Here is a 22,477-nt window from a genome sequence, read left to right as displayed (position 1 = left end):
ACAATCTGCAACAAGAATTTTCTAGAAACTTGTAGAAATATCTTGGCACAAAGCAAAGAACTATCATTTGTTCTCCACACTTCTTTTTTGGGCCACCCAGGCTAGCAATGTAATTTAGAACAGTCTTTGGCACCCTACTCATTCTTATTCTCCTCAAGGCCACATTGCCCAGGAAAGATTAATGCAAATGTTCAAGTGGTATAATCTGTTTAAATAAAACTTCATTAAATACTCCACTAAGTGGCTTTATATTTAAAAAAAAACCAACAATCTTGCCTTGACATTTCCCAATTTCATCTCATGTTACTCTATTTCTCAAAGGCCTTGTCATGTCTTTACTTTTTTGGCCTCAAGCTTACACTTTGAAAGGCAGTTTTCCAGCTATTCCATTACTTATTACATAAAAGATGCATTTTGGAGATCTGCTATCTCATGTTTTCATTTCTGTTCACTGTGTGCCAAGCACTTCTCCCAGAAAGAAGTAAAAGTGATGAAGTAACTGTTTCTTAGTGGAAGGGCCTGGAAACCGTAGACTTGAGTTTTTGAAACAAAGCACAGTTTTTAATTTCATAACTTTTAATGATCATAAATCCAAGTGTTTTCCACTAAATGTTAATGGGAAATGACATACAGAGTTCAGGAAGACTTTCCTGTCCCTGCCCCATAGCAAATATCCAGATTGGAACAGAGTGAGGAGAAGCAATTTTCTCGTTTGTTGCTTCCTCAAGGAGAACTTGCTATCCTTCCATACTCAATCTTTACAGCACTCAACATATATAGTTACATAAATAAAGATGTTATTTTCCAAAACTGTGGTTAATAATGCCAAAAGTGCAAGTCCATGGAAAAGTGCTATGGTACTCACTTTTGTTTCTAGAGACTCATATTTCCCAGAGGTAGAAGGAACAGAGATATGAAAGAAACACAGAGACATGGGATAATACCAAGAGAGCAACTTAGTGAGTACTGAATGCTGAATCTCTACAACTGAGTAAAAGATGGTTGTGAACTACCATGTAAACACCAAGAATCAAACCCAGGTCTTCTGCAATAACAAGTGCCCTTAACTGGTGAGCCAGCTCTCTAGCCCAGTGAGAAATTCTTAAAATAACCTAGAATGATACGGTAAAGCACACAGAAAAAAGCCTTGATATATTTCTATATACAACCACTTTATTTTAGAATTAATCCAAGCAGTTTCTTTGACATTAGACTATTGCTTGAATAGGTAGATAACATTAGATACCACTTCTATTTTTCTAGTATGTTCACAGAATCCCTGAAGCACAAACTTTACATGTTGTAAAATATTATTTTAACTATGTAAAGGTATGTAATATTTGTTTATGCTGTGGAATATTACTTTAACTATATAAAGGTGTGCTACATTTGTTTGTGCTGCGTTTACTTAATGATGTAAGGAAGTGTGTTTAACTACATAAATATGTGTCTCATTTGTTTCACCTTGCCTGTCTGAGTCACCTGATTGGTCTAATAACTGGCCTACAGCTAGTCAGAGAAAGGAGAGGTGGGACTGGCATCCAGAGAGAATGAATAGAAGGAAGAATCTAGGTGGGGGTAGAAAGGGGAGAGAGAGAACAAGAGGAACAAGAAGAAGGGGGAGAATGAGGGAGGTACCCAGGGCCAGCAGTCAGGCAGGTACCAGCCAGTCAGATGTGGGAAGCAGTGAAAGTAAGATATACAGAAGGAAGGAAAAGTAAATGGCCCTGAGGCAAAAGATAAAGAGAAACAGATTAATTAAGTTAACAGAACTAGTCAGAAATGAACTTAAGCTTGGCCAAGCATTCAGAACAAATAAGAAGCCTCTATGTCATGATTCAGGAGCTGGTTAGTGGCCCAAAAAAGAAAAAGCCTGATACATACCCCAACTTTGGTTTTGTTAGTAGAATAAAACCACTTGACAAACAGATCTCTCAGTCTGTGACCCAAAATATCAAGATTTTAAAATATATAATCCATAAAGTTGGGAGGGAGCTAAAGATGTAGCTCAAGGTAGAAGCCTAACCTAGCATAGACAGGCTTTGGGTTTAGTTCCCAGTACCACAGATAGGAAGGAAGGACAGAGTCGGGCAGGAGAAAAGGGAGGAAGGGAGAAATTCGTCTATGTCTAATATGAAATAAAAGTACATTTTGGCATCTGGAAGAAGGAATTATTGAAAAGGTTGCTGGTGATTTGTTTTTAAGCATGGTTTTATCCAGAACAAATGACTAAGTAAAAAAAAAAGCCCTTTGTATTAGTTAGTTAGTTAATTAGTCTCTCCCTGTGATAAAATGACCAAAGCAATTCATACAAAAGCTTATTTTGGCTTCCAGTTCCAGAGGGTTAGGGTTCATAATGGCAAGGCAGAAGCAACAGGCAGCAGGCATGGTGGCAGAAGGATGCAGAGAACTTTCCTCTTCAACTGCAATCTGGAAACAGAAAGTGAACTGGAAGTGGCAAAGCTTTCAAGGCCCACTCCAGAAACTTACTTCCTCTGCCAGGGTCCAGAAAGGTGAGTCCAGTTCCACCTTGAGTCATAGGGTTTGAGCTTATTCTTGTTCTCTCAAAGGTGTTGACAACAGGTATGGCTCCAAATAAGAGGTCCTGACCTAGGGTGTGGTTAATTAGTAGTTTAAATACAAAGGTGGGCCTGCTCCACCTTCACCAAAGGTTGGAGAATTCAAATCTATTCCTGTTCCTTAAGGGGGTGGGGGTTTGGCAGGAGGTTACAGGGAGTGGCTGCCTGCAGGATACCTGGTCTATTCCTTATATCATGTTAATGAAGTCTCTTGCCTCCCTCTCCCCTTTTGGAGTGGAGTATATAATAAGCATGTGGAAAATAAATGTGGAAGATTTAATATTCACTGAATTTCCCTCTCAGTGCTATTCTGTGTCTCTGTCTCTTATTTCTCTCATATCTCTGTTCCTTTTGCTTAATAGTTTTAATCCTCATGCCCCTACCCTGGAATGTGTGAACATTGTCAAGGCTGAAACATGACAGGTGTCACCCCAATGTGTGGCTTATAACATTCCTCCAGCAAAACCATATCTCGTAAACCCTCCCGGCGCCAACAACTGCAGACCAAGTATTCACATGCCTTAGCCTATGGGAGATATTTCCATTGAGACCAACACACTCTTGAAATTCATATTAAATCACAAACAAATGTTATCAGTCAGTTGTGAATATGTTTTTCCTATCTTAGTTTGGTTTTAATCCTAACCAGCATACTCAAAGCTATTTTTATCCCCAGTTTTATTCCTTTAAAAAAAATTTTTTTGGTTTTTTTCGAGACAGGGTTTCTCTGTGGTTTTGGAGCCTGTCCTGGAACTAGCTCTTGTAGACCAGGCTGGTCTCGAACTCACAGAGATCCGCCTGCCTCTGCTTCCCTAGTGCTGGGATTAAAGGCATGTGCCACCACCGCCCGGCTTCCTTTAAATTTTTTTCTAGCTGGGGTTGTAGCTTAGTTGATAAGTGCTTACTTACTCTACACAAAGCCCTGAGTTCAACCCCCAACACCCTATAACCTGGTTGTAATATGTATTGAGAAATACTATTTTAAGGCATGTTGCTTTGGTTTATGCTGCAATTGTATAACTCAGTGAAGTTGTGATTCTTTAGCTGTATAAAACACTTGATGGTCTAATAACATATAGAATAAAGAAAGAATATTAAGAGCTGCAAAGGAAAAAGTTCAAGTAACTTATAAAGGTAAACCTATCAGACTTACACCTGACTTCTCTATGGAAACCCTGAAAGCCAGAAGGTCTTGGATAGATGTACTGCAGAAACTGAGAGACCATGGATGCAAGCCCAGACTACTATATCCAGCCAAGCTTTCATTCACTATAAATGGAGAAAACAAAATTTTTCAGGATAAAAAAAAATTAAATAATACATAGCCATAAATCCAGCCTTACAGAAAGTAATAGAAGGAAAATCACAAACCAAGGAGTCCAACAATGCCCACAGTAACTCAAACATCTAATGATCCTTCGCCAGCACAACATGAAGAAGCGAAACACACAAACTCTACTACCAAAAAAAAAATGACTGAAGTTAACAACCACTGGTCATTAATATCACTTAATATCAATGGACTCAACTCACCTATAAAAAGGCACAGGGTAAGAGATTGGATACAAAAACAGGATCCAAAATTCTACTGTTCACAAGAAACACACCTCAACCATGAAGATAGACATCTACTCAGAGTAAACAGTTGGAAAAAGGTTTATCAAGCAAATGGACCTAAGAAACAAGCAGGTGTGGCCATACTAATTTCTAACAAAGTTGACTTCAAACTCAAATCAATCAGAAGAGATGGGGAGGAACATTTTATATTCATAACAGAAACAATTCATCAGGATGAAATCTCAATCCTGAATATCTATGCCCCTAATAAAAAAGCACCCAATTATGTAAAAGAAACATTACTAGAACTCAAGGCAGTCATTAAACCACACTCAATAATAGTAGGAGACTTCAACTCTCCTCTCTCACCAATGGACAGGTAAACCAGACAGAAACCTAACAGAGAAATAAGAGAATTAATGGAGGTAATGAATCAAATGGACTTAACAGACATTTATAGAACATTCCACCAAAACAGGAAAGAATATGTGGAAAATTGACCACATAGTCGGTAACAAAGGAAACTTCCACAGTTACAAAAAATATTAGTAACCATCTGTGTCTTATCAGATCACCATGGATTAAAGTTAGAATTCAAAAACAGTGCTATCCCCAGAAAACCTACAACTCATAGAAACTGGACAGTCAAATACTGAATCACACCTGGATCAAGGAAGAAATAAAGAAAGAAATTAAAGTCTTTCTTGAATTCAATGTAAATAAAGACTCAACATACTCAAACCTATGGGAAACTATGAAAGCAGTACTAAGAGGAAAGTTCATAGCACTAAGTACCCACTTAAAGAAAATGGAGAAAGCACACATTGGAGACTTAACAGCCCACCTGAAAGCTATAGAAAAAAGAAGCAGACTCACCTAGGAGGAGTAGAAGACTGGAAATAATCAACAAAATAGAAACACAGAAAACAATCCAAAGAATCATTGAAACAAAAAGCTGGTTCTTGGAGAAAAATCAACAAGATTGATAAACCCCTATCCAGCATCTTATGTGATGTTGAAGTGCCCATTCTAAAATCCTATTCTTTCTTTTAGTTTCACTTTGACCCGTGTGCTTTAGTCGCAGCTCCCATTTTCACCCGTGTGCTTCAGTCGCAGCTCTCACTTTGACCCGTCCGCTTTAGTCGCAGCTCTCACTTTGACCCTGTAGTAATAGGGGCAGGTGGCTGGGTTGAAATGTAGCAGCGTAAACGAATGCAGACATGACCCGCCCGCTTTAGTCGCAGCTCTCACTACCCTGCTCTCCCTTCTTACTGGCGAGAGCGGAAAACCCGCTTTTGTCGCGGATCCCCAGCCTTACCTGAGGACTTACCGGTGCACCCCCTGACTGCAGCAAGTTCTGAGCTCCATGGAGAGAGGTTTGGAGGTTCCCCATAGGGGCCACTATTTGTCACGCCCACCTCGAACAGCAAGGAAGATGCAACACCAGAGCTCTTCCTGCAAGCAGTTTATTCAGGACCTTTTGACAATTGAAGATATCTTCCTCTCTCCCCAGGCAAACCTCTCCCAGCCATGAAAAAGGCATGGGCCACCAACCCTGGATTGCCAGGTGGGCACTGCCCATAAGTCCATGCACATGCAAGCAGCTGACAATCATTGCATGACAATAGGATGAGTCAGGCCTTATCCAATAATAGGAGTTGATTATCATAGAGAGCACTCGCTTTTGGGATCGTGGAGGGCAGAAGCCAGCACCATTAGGTGCGGCTCCACACAGCAATCTATACTGGTGAATAAACATTTGCATCTCATCATACTAATCTCTAACAGGCATGGTTAGCATACTACTTATCTTTGAGGTTTTTGTGGTCCTCCCTTACTTAAATTCTACCTTGTGTGACTTAATGTCTCCTAAGAACTGGTAAATCCTTATACCATTAATTCTATTATCAATTATACTTTTCTACATCACAGTTTAGCAGTGGAGTAATACTCTACACAGGAGAAACCATTTACAAGCTCCATAAAATTAACTACAGATGGATTCTAAACCTAAATGTTAAAAGTGCAGAACTTCTGAAGATACTGGAGAGACCAGTCTCCAAGTTTGGAAAATCTGGTGGTATCTCTCCACATGCGACAATATAAGCACTACAGGCACCACCACTTGAGGCTCCCTATGCTCTGCTCTGTGCAGACACAGCCCAGACAGTGAAGTTATTCAGAGGCTGCCAGCAGAGATCACTTAGAACTACTTAGGATGAGGCAGAAACAAACTAAACTCTGTGTCTGTCCACTGACTCCCACCCAGCCAGGGGAGGTCCCACCACACCAGCAGCGAGAACGGCCCCTCACATACCAAGGCCGGCCACTCCTCCGCACATGGGGACATTGGCCCCTCACTCACCTTGGCCCACCGCTCCTCCCATCTGTGGAGAACAACCACTCACTCTCCATGGTGCAGCTGCCGAGCTGACACGCTCTCTTCCCACAAGGGAGTCTAAGGTGCAGTGCATGAGAGAGACTGTGATTTTTTTCCTTCTGGAAGAGCTAAACCAGAAGCCTGACTTCAGAAAGAACCCTCCCATTTGACTGGTGGGTCTGCTGGAGGCTCTGATTGGATAGTGAGGTCTGAGTGACAGAACAGGTGGGTTAATCTAAAGACAGACATATCCCAGATTGACTGGAGATTTGTGCCAAATTTAACATCAATATCTTGCTAATGTAAAACAATGGGTTCGGTTTTAAATGGAAGTATACAAATTCAGAAAGAGGATAATCAGACAATGTTGCACAAGAGGAACATTGGGTAACTCAAGAACATTATAAACAAAGTCCACAGTGGTGTTGGGACTGATAACCAGTTTTCACCCTTCCATGAAAAGTTATTGGTTCTGAGGATCTGAAAACCATTGTCCAAAGGCCCTGGCCCCATCTTTACCAGCTCTCTCAAGCATATTCCCGAGATTAGAGACACAGCTGTTATTGCTATATACATGAGGGCCTTAGAGAAACCTCCCAAAGCCAAGGCAGGTTGCCAAACTCAGAGAAGCCTAGTTTCAAGTATCTTCTAGAAGTTCTGCACTTAGCATTTGACATTTAGGTGTAAGGTCCATTTGGAGGTAATTTGTGGGAGTTGTAAATGGCATCTCATGTACTGTGTATTACACTACTAAATTGCAACACAGAAGAGTAAAATTGGTGATAAAAAGGATTGGCCAATAATTAGTAAGTCACACAAAGTAGAATTTGGCTGAGGGACGGCTGCCTCTGAAATACCACAAAGACAAGTAGTATGTTAAAGAGGACTGTTAGAGATTTGAATGCTAAAATGTTAATGTTTATCTTTTATGTATACAAATCTGTAGTGAGAACAACAAATGAGAAACCCCCTGTATAAAGGACACTCTAGATTAAGCTGGAGCATGACTAGTTTTAAGAGGGATTTCTTAGTTGTGTTGTACTGGATGTTGTAAACATCAATTCCATGATGTTTGTTATATATTTGTTGTTTCTTGGTATCAACTACATACTCACATTAAAATCCAAAAGCATGGATACAGTAGTGATGCCATGTATCATACAAAGAGTGTCTTGTGTTTTATCCAAGGCTTATTTGAACAGTTTGTACCTAAGAAATATTAATTTATTACATTATCTTTTAGTTTTGATTCAGCTTTCTTTCATTTAATTGTTATTACTCAGCACTATCTTAAGACAATCAGTACTTCCCTGTGATCAGCTGTGCCTGTTTGATGGAGGAAGGTCATTGGTTAAGTAATAAAGAAACTGCTTGGCCTCATTGGTTAGAAAATAGGTGGGTGGAGTAAACAGAACAGAATGCTGGGAGGAAGAGGAAGTGAGCTCAGACTTGACAGCTCTGCTCTCTGGAGCAGAGACGCCATGCCCCGCTCACCCGGCCAGACGCACGCGATGAAGCTCGAACCCAGGATGGACATAGGCTAGAATCTTCCTGGTAAGCCACCTCGTGGACTACACAGATTATAAGAAATGGGCTAGTCCAGGTGCGAGAGTTAGCCGAGAAGAGGCTAGATAGAAATGGGCCAAGCAGTGTTAAATGAATACAGTTTGTGTGTTGTTATTTTGGGGCATAAGCTAGCAGGTGGCCGGGGTGCTGGGGATGCAGCCCCACTGCTCCTATTACTATACCTGTTTACAAAGGATGACCACCAACACTTTTGCTGACTGTTGATATTCTATCATGAAAGAAGGTATACCCTCCATCAAGTATGTAGTCTCTTTTCCAGGCAACTGTATACAATGATATGTGACCTTGTGGTTCTAGGGATGAGCTAGAGTACACAGCCTGGGAAAGATTTGGGAGGATGTAGATTCTGTGTATGAACCTATGAGAAAGCCATCTTTAAAAGTGTTAATTTAACTTGAGTGCTAACAGGCTTACTTCCTACATCCACTGAGAAAAGTAATATAATAGAGAGTATACGGGCAGTGGAAGAGTAGAGAGAAGATAAGCTCCACATATGCAGCTATGGAAGAGCCATTGTACACACTGGAAACATTCCTGTGGAGCTGCTTTTGCTGTGAAGAGACACCATGACCACAGCAAAAACTTATAAAGAAAAATATTTTATTGAGGCTGGCTTACAGTTTCAGAGAGTTTAGTCCATTATCATCATGACAGAAAACATGGTGGATACAGGCAGACACGGTACTGGAGAAAGAACTGAGAGTTCTACATTCAGATCAACATATAGCAGAAAGTGACTATGACATACTTCCTCCAACAAGGCCACCTCCTAAGAGTGCTACTCTGTATGGGACATTGAGGTCATTTTGACTAATATCACTGCAGTATTAAAATCTTTATATCTTTTCACCCATGTTCAGTAAGTAAACTCAACAAAATTCTTGGTTCTTCAGGATGGACTTTGGTGAAATTGTACTTTGCATCTTCACTGGGACTTACATTTGGGAAAGACATTGCTTCCTCCCCTCCACAGGGGAGAAATATCTCACAACAGATCATAAACATATTTGTCAATGTTTCTATTTCTCATGATACTAGAAAATAGCAGCACATAAAAGAACATGTTAGAAGAACATAAAAGTGTAAATGCCCTTAGTGAAAAAAAAGAACTATACGAAGATAATGATGACTGAGTGGCTCTAGAATAAATGAGGGTCTGAGTAAGTTGTTTAAGGTATATAAAGGATGAGATTTAGAGATCATATATTTATTGAAGTTGGAAAGATCAGATATCAATTATTTCAAGGACTGGCTAAAATGTATGTCAAACAAAGTTTATTAAGTTTATAATATTGAAATATTATAAAGTAGTTAAAAGTACAAAACTGGTGTAAAACTGATCTTCTGGGTGTTTAATAATCATTCTTAGAGGCCATTCTAATGTGGTCAGAGGGATCAAAAGGGGGAATATTCCTCCCCTTTCCATACAAGGTCAATGAGGTCCCTAGGAACAAGGGCCATTGATCACTTATTGTTCAGTTCATGGAGGCCATGGAGAACCCACTCAACAAATCTGAAACATTATCAAGTCTAAAATGGAGGATCAAGGTGGGAAATATTTCCTCGAGGCTTCAAAGGAAGCCACAGTAATAAAGCAAAGCCTTTGCATTATTCTCACAATGATGGACACACGATAAAAGAAAGACCTGAAGAGTCTGAGATCCCTTCCAAGCCCAAGTGACTTCTGAGGACTAGTTGCTCAACTGGCCTTGACAACAGAGAAAGAAAGATTAATTTTGGCAACCTGCATTGTTCTTCAGTACTCAAGGAGAAAATTTAATCAAAGACTAAGAGAATTGGTAACAACACAAGGGATAGCACTCCACAGACATTAGATATGAGTCTATATGAGATGTTACTTAGATAACAAATCTCACTAACATTTTCTTCTTGACTAAAAAGCTGTTGTCCAGATGTGAGACATCAGACCTTGGCTCCTAGAACACCTTCCCACAGCAAAGAAGGAAAGGACATTTATTGTTTTAACATTCAAATTAAATGATGCTAAATACCCTTTCTCTCTCTATTCAGAAGATACATGGGAAGAGCATCATGCTGACTTTTGGCTGATAAAACAGATATAAAAGGGTGTGAATGTTGGTTATGTGTTCATAACTCTGGAGACCAACTTTAGAAGTTAAAGGGAAACATCTAACAGATGGGACTATTGTGAGCTCATCAAGAATGTCTTATAGACTTTGGATATTTTAGCTCTTCCCAGACTACAGTAAAGGGATTCCTTTTCTGTCTACATCTGAGAGTTTGGTCTTTACAAGAGTCTCTCTGGAAGGGTATCACAATACTGTCACCTGATACCCTAAAATCAGCTACAAGAAACCAGATCAGTCATTGCCCCAATCCCACAATGGTAGTTAGTGTTATCTCTTCAGAGGGAGGTGGGATAAGAACTGGAGGTAGAAATTAGACAATTTAGGGTAAAAAAAAAAAAACTTGTATGGCTCCCTATTGGCTCCATCATGGCTCATAATCTACTTCTCACTGGTACTCCTGATTGCTAGGCTTGCCCAGAGTCCATTAATAGCTAGTATTACCCAGCTGGGCTGCAAGACAGTAGCAGCTCCCCTACAGGACTAAGTCAGCACAGCCCTTCCCAACTTTGCCATTCCACCCTAGGGGAAGACAGGGCCAAAATCTGGTAAATTTGTATTTTAGTAGAAAGCTTTCCAGTCTCCTGTTCCTCTTCCAATATACAGGGTCTCTTGTGTATGTATTCTATTATAGAGTCACTGACCAGTGTAACCAACCCTTTTCCTCAGAGCTCAGAAGTCCTGAAGCCAAAAATAGGTCACATTCAAACAGTAAGTCTTGTTAAATCAAAATGAGGCCATGAATTAAAAAACAATGAAGTATCTAGGGAAGGGCTTAGAGGCAAGAAAGAAATGATGGAAATGATGCAACTATAATCCACAAAATTACTCTAAAAATTATTCCTAAAAAGGATTTATGATCATGTGCTCCAGAGACTACGGATTTATATTAGAGAGCACAAAATATTAGTCACACATGTCATCTCGGGCTGTCCATCTTAAACATGTAAAATAACAGTTCTTTTAGGCAGGGTTATGCCATTTTATTCAGTTCTATTTTGGTCAAACTAGTATTGCTATTTTAATTTGGTTTCATGATAAGCTCTGTTCTTTATCCAGATTCTTGATTCCTTGCTCTGTGAATGCAAGAAATGGCTAGTCAGGAGATTTAATAATCATCTAAAATTGATTACCTCACTGCTTATTTCTAATGTAAGCTACGGTCGAAAGGGGGAAAACTTTCATCTTCCTTCTTGCCCATCCCTTTCTGTGCTGGGACTACACCTGCTTTACAGTTTGTCAGTGAACTCAATTCTCACATGGGTCCCTCTTTATTTGCAAGTTCATAATAAAATCCAGAGAAGCTGGAGGACACTCATTTACTCATCTATTATCCTTCTCACTGAGCAGTTAAGGCCCAATCTTGAAGCAATTGCAGGACTTGCTTTCTGGGTAGCAGGAGCAGGATTGGGTGTTCAAAGGAATTCTCAAATATGTAGTGTGAGATAAGCCTAAGCTACAGGAGACAGAAATAAATAATCAACAGCATTTGAGAAAAAATGGAAAGAAATTCTTAATGACCTGGAAATAATAGGGAATAGAAACAAATAGATTAGTGCAGAGATTAGAACATTTAAGGTAAATAAAATTTAAAAAGTGAAAATAGCAATTATCTTTTTAAAAAACATAAGTATAATTTTTTTAAAAACACAGTTATACTGACTTTGGACAAGAGAAAAACCTTCCCTGGTAGAGAGACTGGCATTAAAAGGCATTACTTCACCATGCCCCATGTGCAGTGTCAGCTGCTGAGACCTGTGACCTGAAACACACAGCTGCAGCTAATGGATAGAATCATGACAGGTAGGATTGAACATATAAGCATAGGAGAGTTCCCTTGTTAGAAAGTCAATATTTATTGACTCAAGCTAACCTTCCAGAATTATACGGCCCAAATCTAGCCTGCCTTCATTCTCATGACAGATTAACATATGCTGGGAAATTACAAAATCACTGATCCTGTCACAATCAGGTCCTATTTCATAATGGTGACTCCAGCAGCTGTTTGCCTACCTACAGTGTATGCAATAAACTATTCCTCCTATTCTGGTCTGAAAGTGGAAGCCATGCTCCGCATACAAATCCTTTTCCTGTTACTGTGATGGACAGTTGACTACATGTCTTAAATTTTTAATTTTAGTGCTCAGTGGTCATTGTGTTCTTTCATCTAAGAATTTAGTTTAATTACAAGGACAACAAGGTCATTGCTCTGGGGAGCAATGGTGTGGGATCAAGGCTACCTAATCCAAGAAAGAAACGTTTTTCTCAGAAACATTTTTCTACAATGCTTGAGGTACTGCTATTCTAGAATTAATATGTCTTCCCAGTGATAAATAATTCACACACTTAAAGTTTAATAGACATAAATTCCGTTAATAACAGTATGCATTCATGGTGGTTAATGCTAAAAGAGGAGACAACCTGGTCCAGATTTTGCATTCCACACATGCTGTCATCCTTAAGTCTTTTTTTAGGTTCAGGCCTGAGGTTATACATTGAACAGTGTAAATAGGGACAGGAGAATGCAAGTCTAGCCACTTAGGCAGATGGAGATTTACAGAACAAAACTATCTTTTAGATTATGCATTATGATAAAAATAAAATATATCACAATGTATGACTTAAAAGAGAAATAGATCTTAATATATGATCTAAAAGATACATTTAAGATGAATTGATGCTACAATCCTCACACATACAAAGGACATAGAATACAAATTAAAACAATATTATGGGAAAGTCACCTATCCACACTGTGATTGTTCTTAAGTCAACAGCTATTCTGAGCCATTCTAACCTCAAAATAATCATTCTTTTGCCTCCAAGCTAGCTGTCTCAGAGAAAGGCCACAGTTGCTTTTTTGATGAACAGCCCTGATTGGTGTTTATTTCAAGTCTGTGACATTACTGTACAGAATCTCATTTTTTAAGTTTTATTTTATGTATATGGGTGTTTACCCACAGGTGTCTCTGTGCAGTACCCGCAGAAGCCAGATAAATGAATCAGATCCCTTGGAACTGGAGTTGCAGGAGATGGTAAGCAACCATGGTTTTTGGCAATGTAACCTGTGCCAACTGCAACAACACCCAGTGTTCTTAATTGCTAAGCTATCTTGCAAGCTGCATTTTTATTTAAAATTTATTCCCAAATTTTTTTTCTAATTCCTTCCTTAAGTCTGTATGAATAAGGATGTACAACTATATTAATAAAACCTGCTGGGTCCATTTCTGTTGGTTTTGTGTTATTGTTTCAGAACTGAGCATGTTGTTTCAGATACACAAATAGGGATCTCATCCCTGCCTGAGGCTAATTCACCCAATTGTAAGAGAATTGTAATCTTTATTGAGCGACATAATTCTGACCCTTAAGTGACCTAGGCTGACTTGGACAGAAAACATTATCATGAATAAAAAACTTAGATTGGCAAATACCTCAGCTAACATTTGCTGGTGCCACAGCCCTGAAGTTTTAGGGCTCTAGGAAAGACTATGGACACTGTCCTGAGCAAACCACAGGCTCTCTGGGTTCAATGGGCCTTCCACCATACCCTACTGACCATTCTCATTTTAGATGACTTTGAAATCCTGAAATTCCTGCCTCCACTTTCTAAGTACCATGGTTATACATCTGTAACCATGCTTGACTTAGTTGGCTTTAACTCCATTTAATCATTCGTTAGAATGATGGGATGAGTAAGATGAGCAGTTACACTTAATTATATTAAAACTCCACCAATCTCCATGAGCCTGGGTTTCAACCATCTGTAGAATAAAGACAGTACTGTGCTCTAGTCTCTTGATGAATTATAATACAAAGATGAAGCAAAACAATATTGCTCATAGTTGGAAGACAGTGGACCTTAAGACAGGAAGGCTGCATTTGATGGGAGTCATCTGTTACTTAGATCAACCAGTCACACCTTATTGCTATTAATGACATGTTCATGGGACTGAATAGAAGGCTCAGCACTTAAAACACTGGCTGCTCACCCGCAGAGCCTGACTTTTGATTTACAGCACCCAAAAGACAGTTTACAATTTTCAGTAACTCCAGTCACAGGGGATCAGACAGCATCTTCTAGTCACTACTGGTTCCTGGCATGCCATTGGTACCTCACTGGCAAAACTTATACACTTAAATTAAATTTTATTCTTTTCTAAGGTAATAGACACCTGAAGAAAACCCTTTTAACAATATGTAATCATATACATAGATGTCTTTCCACCATTTGCATATCTGGTTCCCTAGGAGGCCAGATAAATGCACCAGATCTCCAAGACTGTGAAATACAAGTCATTCTGAAGAATCAGATATAGGTGCCAGGAATTAAACTTCAGTATCCAAGAGGAGCAGCACTACTGAGCCAACTCTCCAGGTCATAATAATGCTAAAGATGAAGATGAGCTACTATTCCTTCTGTCTTCTATCACTTGAAGGTGAGGAAAGTCCCCTCTTGATGGTTGTCAAAGAATTTAATGGATTTCTTTACCTCTCCATATTGTTTCTGAGTTTCATTGTTAACACAGTTCTCTTGATGTAAGACTATAAAAGCTTTTGTTAAAACCATTCAGAGTCCAGCCAGATTATATTAGGAAAAGTTCCAAAATTTGAGATAAGATTGTATTTTTGGAATTTTTGACACAGGGAATGTCCACAGAGCCATAGCTGCAATGGAATTCACTATGGGCGCCAAGATGGCCACAGACTCAGAGACTGGCCAAATACAATCCTTCAAGTGCTAGGATTATAGCCACGCACCTCTAAATCCAGTTGAGGTATATGTTTTTAAATGACCTATCATTGAATCAGAGAATGAAAAATAAAGTATGATTTAAAAGGGACCATCATTCTTCTGATGAAGAGTAAATTTCTTGAAATTCTGTAATTGAAATGTGTAATAATTTAATATGTGCTCAATAATTGGGTCATTGTCTTTGCTTTATTAACTTTATCCATGTAAAAATGTTTCAACAGTGTTTGTGTGTATATGTCTATTATTTTCTTCCCCTATGTGAGTTTTAGTGATGAAACCTAGGGATTTCTTTGACTGCAATTGGTCTCAATTGCACTTATTCAGGATTAAAAATTATTTATGTGTGTAGGAGTGTGCATATGCCACTTCCCAAGTTTAGAAATAAAAGGAAAAACTAGTAGGAGCAATATGGACCACCCCGAGATAGAACACAGGTCATCAGGCTTATCAGCAACCAATTTTAATGAATGAGACAATTAATTGAAATTCAATTGTGGTTTTTGAGAAAGTGTTATAAAAAATGTTTAGTCCCCAGAATAAACAAGTTAAAAAAATGTTTGTGCCATGGACCAGCTCAGGGGAGCCACTCAGACCGTGGGAGAAGCAGCGTCCTGGTAACAGGAAGGCACAAGTTCGGTGAATGACAGACAGACACAACACACAAGAGAGTGGTTGGAATCTGCCGCAATTTTACTGAATTCATGTTTTCATTATATAGTATTCAAACAAAGAACAAATCAGAAGGTCATGTGTCATTGGTTGGCACAGTATGAAAGCTTCTTTTAGTCACATCAGCAACATTTAAGAAAAGTACATTATCAGGAAGAGGTGTTAGACATAAAACATCCTTAGAAGAGGAAATCTTGTCCTTGGGACTGTAAACCTCAGACAAGTGGCTTCATCTTATGAATAGAAAGTTTCTGTCTCATTATCGCTATCATGGCCCTTCCTCTTCCTAACCCTTTATTTCCTCTAGTGACCAAATATACCTAGTCAGTTCTCTGCACCTGTTGAACTATACTTTTTAATACCTTCTTATGCAGCAGATATCATGGGGGTTGGGATCTAGCAAGCCTATCCATAAAGTTCAAAGTATTATATAACAGTCTTTGTCCATCAACATTAACCCATCTATTCCCCTGCTCATCATACACCCTGTGTATGACAAAGGTTCTGCTGTAGTCTTATACATTCCCATACTGTGTTTCCTTATCCCAGGGCTGTTTCTGAAGAGAATGATCCTTGTCTTATATATATAAAGATTATCATTATTATGAAAGAATTTGTGCAAAGTTCATATCCCGCATAGCCATCTAATCGAGAAACCCGTCTATGCCTCAGCGGTGGCTAATACCAGGCTGTCTTCCATTGACCTCCAGAAAGCCTAGTCCCATAGGATACGTAGCTCCCATCTGGTATAATGACATATGTCATGTCACACAGACGACACTGGAGTTGGTGTGGCAGTTTGATCATATAAATATTTTCCTATGCAAAGAGGATTTTGCATTCAAATTATACAGTGTTCATCTGTCTTGTTTACAATCTGAAAAGAGGACAATAGTTTACTATTATAATATTCCTCATAATCTTATTTGAGGACCAGGGAAATGGCTCCATGGGAAAGGTCTGTGGTGTGCAAGGATGGAAAACTGACCTTGATCATCATATTAAGAGGACCAAAAGTAGAAACTGCAAAGTGGTATTCTGGTCTCCAAATATCTGCATTGGTCCTAAAAACCCATAATCACATTGCACACACACCGTAAATCTGTTACAAAATAAATCTTAGTGCCCTTACATTACCTGACATCTTTGGATAATTTCCTTAGAAGGCAATTCTTCAAGATAAAATGGTTAACTAATTGGGAGTGGGGAAGCATGGAACATCAGTATTATGTATATATATTCTAATATATATTTATAACACACATATAAAACATCAAGCTATGGTATGAGATACACAGTTGAATGTTCATTATCCTACTTTATTACATCTCTACCAGATAAATAAAAATACTGTTTTGAGTACACACACGAGATCATTAATGTTTCTTATATTCTCTTCTCTTAAGCATTTTTAACATTAACATTGTTAAATTGTGTTGACCAAAGAGCAAATGTTGTGAGTACTTCATCTACCCTTAGACTTGTACTAAGGAGGTAGACTCATGAGGATCATGAGTTCAAATGTATCCCTGAATCATTACTAGCATCTAGGCAAAACTGAATAACAAACAAGAAAATCTCAAGGGAATTTGAGAATTTGTGGAAATATGAAAAACAAAACCAGGAGCAACAACCCATCACCATTTCATAGATGCTCTTACTTAAAAAGTATGATCACACACTGCCTGATATTTAGATAAAAAAAATGAATCAATTAGATGATGGGGTTACCATTCTACACATTATAGTAGGAAAATACCTATCACTAAGTAAAAACACAACAGATTAACAAAGGTCACAGAAGAAATATAAGGACCACAAAATAAACTTCACTAAATGGATCTGTCACACATGGAGCACACTTTAGTATCTACCTCAAATGTTTCAAAGTAGAAACCACAATGCAGTGATCTCTACCATCAGTCTTCAGTGAGCATAGTAAATAATTTACTTCCTTCAAGGCTATGATGAAAAATAAATGGATCATTAATTTTTTCTTGAAGCTGAAGACAACTGTAATGTCTAAAGCCTTTACAAAATCATTTTCAGAAAGCGTTTTCTTTTATGTGAGTTTATTCCTATTTCTGTCTTTTAATTGAAAAATAGGCTTTAAAATATTTAGAGCACTAGAAACATGGCTGGGCAGTTAAGAAATGTTTGCTACCTGGACCAAGGTCTGATTTTTTGACAACCTCCTGTAATTTCTGCAATAAAATCCTAGAATCTAATATATCAGAAACCAGCATGCACATTCACATACCCACACAAAGCACACTGATATCACATAATCACAATCAAAACAATTCTTTAAACATATTTTCACTCATGAAAATTTTTTCTCATGTAAGAATTCATTCCTATAATATAGGTGTTAAGGCACCTAATGGCTTACAGAGTTTTTCTTCACCATGAAGCAATCAGGCAGGCTTGAAGTCTGAGAAATCAATCCTTCTAAGTTGATGGAATCATTTGGGAAGACTTATGAAATGCTGTCCTGCTGGAGGAAATAAGTCACTGGGGGTAGGCTTTTCTAGTTTATACCCTCTGCTTCATGCTGTAGGTCAAGGATTTGAGTTCTCAGCTTCCTGTTTTAGCTGTCATGTTAGACAGTTGTAGCCATAACACTATCTTTCTTTCTTTTTTGAGAAAGTGTTTCTCTGTAGCTTTGAAGTCTGTCCTAGAACTAGCTTTGTAGACCAGGCTGGCCTCAAACTCACAGAGACCCACCTGCCTCTGCCTCCTGAGAGTGGGATCAAAAGTGTATGCCACCACTGTCCAGCTGTCATGTACTTTCATGGCGATCCTGTATGCCGCTGGAGCCAAAGGCCAAATTAATTTTTATAAGTTGACCTAGACATTATATCACAGCAACAGAAAAGGAACAAATAAAGTTTTACACCTGAATCAGTGATTCCATTCAATTGAGGAGAAATATAAAATCTAAAAGGGTTACATTACTGTTAAAATTCATAGTGCAAGTGTTACAGCTCTGGGGGGGGGGAGTTATCCTGACTGTCAGAAGTCAGACTATACCTACAGCTATGAAAGGAAGGTAGTCTGGATATTTACAGCTGTGTGGAGAAAGATACCCTGATCTGATGTGGGATTCCCCTCTGTGTGATGTGATTACCGTTAATGAATAACAAAACTGCCTTGGCTTGTTGATAGGGCAGGACTTAGTTCGGCAGTGATAACTGAACTGAATGCTGGGAGAAAGAAGGGCAGAGTAAGTGAGATGCCATGGAGATGCTGAAGACAGATGCTGGGAATTTTACCCAGTAAGTCACAGCCACAAGACCATACACAGATTAATAGAAATGGGTTAAATTTATATGTAAGACTTAGCCAATAAGAAGCCAGAGCTAATGGGCCAAGCAGTTGTTTAATTTATACAGTGTTTGTGTGATTATTTCAGATCTAAGCTAGCCAGGTGCCTGGGAACCAAACAAGCAACCTCCCTACAACACTGACTGTCAGAAGTCAGGCTATACCTACAGTTGTGAAGAGAAGGTATATTGTGTAGGGATAAGTCCCGCCCCTTAGGGGGCGTGTTCGCCTCGGGCTAATGTCTGCCTTTAAATTTGGCGAGCACGCCGAGCTGTCGCTTCTGCTTTCCTGGTCTCCGCGGGAACGGTGGTTCTGTAAGTCTATTTCTACATTAAAGCTATATATATTTTTACAATCTGTCTGCATTCGTTTACGCCACTACATTTTGGCATCCAACGTTGGGCTATTTTGCCCCGACTCAAGCGGGTAGCCCTCTAGCTAACACAGCACCCTCCCGGGTGCTGTTTTTCAGTTCGTGACTCCGGCCCCAGTGCCAAGTCAAAGAAATACTTGGCCACACAGGCCCATTCTGCCTGCCTTGGCTAAGTTTTGCAGCGAAACCACACTGCCTGAATTAGCAGAAGCTCAAGTACCTGCGGTTTTGCAACAAAAGCTGCCACAGCGGCAGATTTGGTCTGACACAAAGTGACTTGGCCGGGCAGTGGTGGCGAACGCTTTTGATACCAGCACTTGGGAGGCAAGGGCAGGCGGATCTCTGTGAGTTTGAGGCCGGCCAGGCAGTGGTAGCACACACCTTTAATCCCAGCACTTGGGAAGCAGAGGCAGACGGATCTCTGTGAGTTTGAGGCCTGCCAGGCCATGGTAGTGCACGCCTTTAATCCCAGCACTTGGGAGATAGAGACAGGCGGATCTCTGTGAGTTCGAGGCCAGCCTTGTCTACAAGAGCTAGTTCTAGGACAGGCTCCAAAAACACAGAGACCACCACTGACAGGAACCGATCATTGCAGGTAAAAAATTTTTTCTTTTATAAATAAAATATCTGAACACATTACTGTTCAAGAATTTAACAGTTTTTTTAATTGTACCATGTGGGAGATTTTACAAGAGGTGTCTATCACCCCACTTCTATGGATCCTTCTGGGATTCGTAGTTTTCATTGGCACCAAATGGTTTGATAATAGAAATATGATAAAGTCTTTACGAGACGAATCCAGGATTCTTAAGGAAGAGATTGAACGCTTAAAAACAATTGAGAATGATAACAATCTTCTCAAGAATCAGTTTGAAGTTCTCCAGGCTGATAACAATCTTCTCGAGAATCAGTTTGAAGTTCTCCAGGCTGATAACAATCTTCTCAAGAATCAGTTTGGAGTTCTCCAGACTGATAACAATCTTCTCGAGAATCGGTTTGAAGTTCTCCAGGCTGATAACAATCTTCTCAAGAATCAGTTTGAGGTTCTCCAGGCTGATGTTAAGGAGAAATTCATTACTATAGAAGAGGGAACAGCTGATCTGGATCGTAAGGTTCAGTCCCTCTCTGTAGGAACTGAAACATTAGTGGCTGATATTAAGGAGAAATTCATTACTATGGAAGAGGGAACAGCTGATTTGGACAATAAGATTCAGTCCCTTTCTGTAGGAAATGAAACATTAACTGAGAGAATCAAAACTGCTGAATGTGACAATCAGATTTTGTCTAAAGCTTATGACAAATTGATGGAAAGAGTGTCAATACAAGAAGGCACAGTTTATGCCATAAAAATTATGTCCAAAGATAAGATGTTATCTCTAACGGACAAACTTCATACTTTAGAATCCTCAATGAAGGCTTTGGAACATAATTCTGGACAGGAGATTCAGACATTGCAGAAGGCAATAGTGAATAGAATTGAAAAGATTGAGGAATTTCTAAATTCTGATGAAGAAGAGCAAAGGGTAGAAGGGCAAATTTTAACTACATCTGTGGGTAAATCTCTCCGGGACAATTTCCACAAAGCTCTACCAACAGCTCTACCTGCCTTTCCAGTAATAACAACAGAGAAGGTGGTTGGTTCCAGAAACCCTAGGGTCATCAAGGAGGATACATGGGAGCCTGTCCGTATGAATGACCTCAAGGAAATTAAGCAGGCTGTCATGACTTTTGGGATGCAAGCCTCTTTTGTTAAAGAGATGCTAAGATCTTGGGCCACGACAAACAAAGCAACCCCCTTGGACTGGCTCCAGCTGAGCTCTGCAGTACTTGAGAGTGGACCACAATTGAAATGGCAATGCTTATTCAGGCAAGAGGCTAAACTCTTAGAACAGCAGGAAAAAGCAAAGGGAATTGACATTTCCCTAGATAAAATTCTAGGTGAAGGGCTCTTTTCCGACCCTCAGGAACAAGCTAATTTGGATGAAAACACACTCTCCATGTGTACTACAGCAGCCTTAAGGGCTTGGGACAGGGTACAAGACCCAGGACAGAGAATGGAATCATTTGTCAGAGTTAAACAGGGTCAGAGAGAACCCTTTAGTGACTTTTTACAAAGATTAACTAAGGCTGTACAAATGTGGAATGCAAAAGGATTTGGGGGCCTTTAAAGCTCAGATCAGCACCTTTGGAAGAATGGGTCTTGCATACACTCAATGTTGATACATTTGATTATGGCACTGAAGCATGGGTAGAAGAAGCAATTTCCAGTGGTAAAAGGAGACACCAGAATACCAAATGTCTTAATTGTGGCAAAATGGGTCATATGAAACGGAATTGTAGACAACGGATTTTCAGAAATAATAATAATAATGCATCTTTCAGAAATAATAATGCTGCATCTTCTAGAAATAACAGAAATAGGAGGACTCAGCCTTCAGGTTTATGTAGAAGATGTGGAAAAGACAGACATTGGACGAATGAATGCAAGTCTACAAGAGATAGACAAGGCAACCTGATACAGTGGGGAAACGTGAGAGGGGGGCCTCACAGGCCCCTATGGCAAACACGGTTCAATAATATCCAGTTTCTGCAGAGAACGTGCCTCATCAGGACAATTAGGAAGCCCCATGCCTACTGTTACAAGCAATAATGATCAGAAAGATAAGTTACATGTGTTTTGGCAAACTTCTATACATGATCAAAGACCTAAACTGAGAGTGTGTGTAAATGGCATTTTTATTACTGGCCTGCTGGACACAGGTGCTGATGTAAGTATCATTACCCCAGAATCTTGGCATCTGTATTGGCCTCTTCAGAATGTAAATGTTCAGCTCCTGGGAATTGGAACCCTATCTCGAGTAAGGCAGAGCACGAGATGGGTTGAATGTATAGGGCCAGAGGGACAAATAGGAAAATTAAAGCCATATGTAGCCAATATCGCAATGAATTTATGGGGTTGTGACCTATTACAACAATGGAATACCGAAATTAACATTCCTGATACTTCTAGAGCCTATATTTCTGAGAATAATATTAAAAGATATTACAAATGGAGAAAACCGACCATTCGGGCTGTACAAGAACAAGCAATTGATGTCCCTTCAGAGATACCAACAGCCTTGCCTCTAAAATGGTTGACTGAGA

This window comes from Microtus pennsylvanicus, chromosome 9 (genome assembly GCF_037038515.1).
Source record: "Microtus pennsylvanicus isolate mMicPen1 chromosome 9, mMicPen1.hap1, whole genome shotgun sequence".
NCBI lineage: Eukaryota > Metazoa > Chordata > Mammalia > Rodentia > Cricetidae > Microtus > Microtus pennsylvanicus.
Note: the sequence above shows the minus strand (reverse complement) of the source record.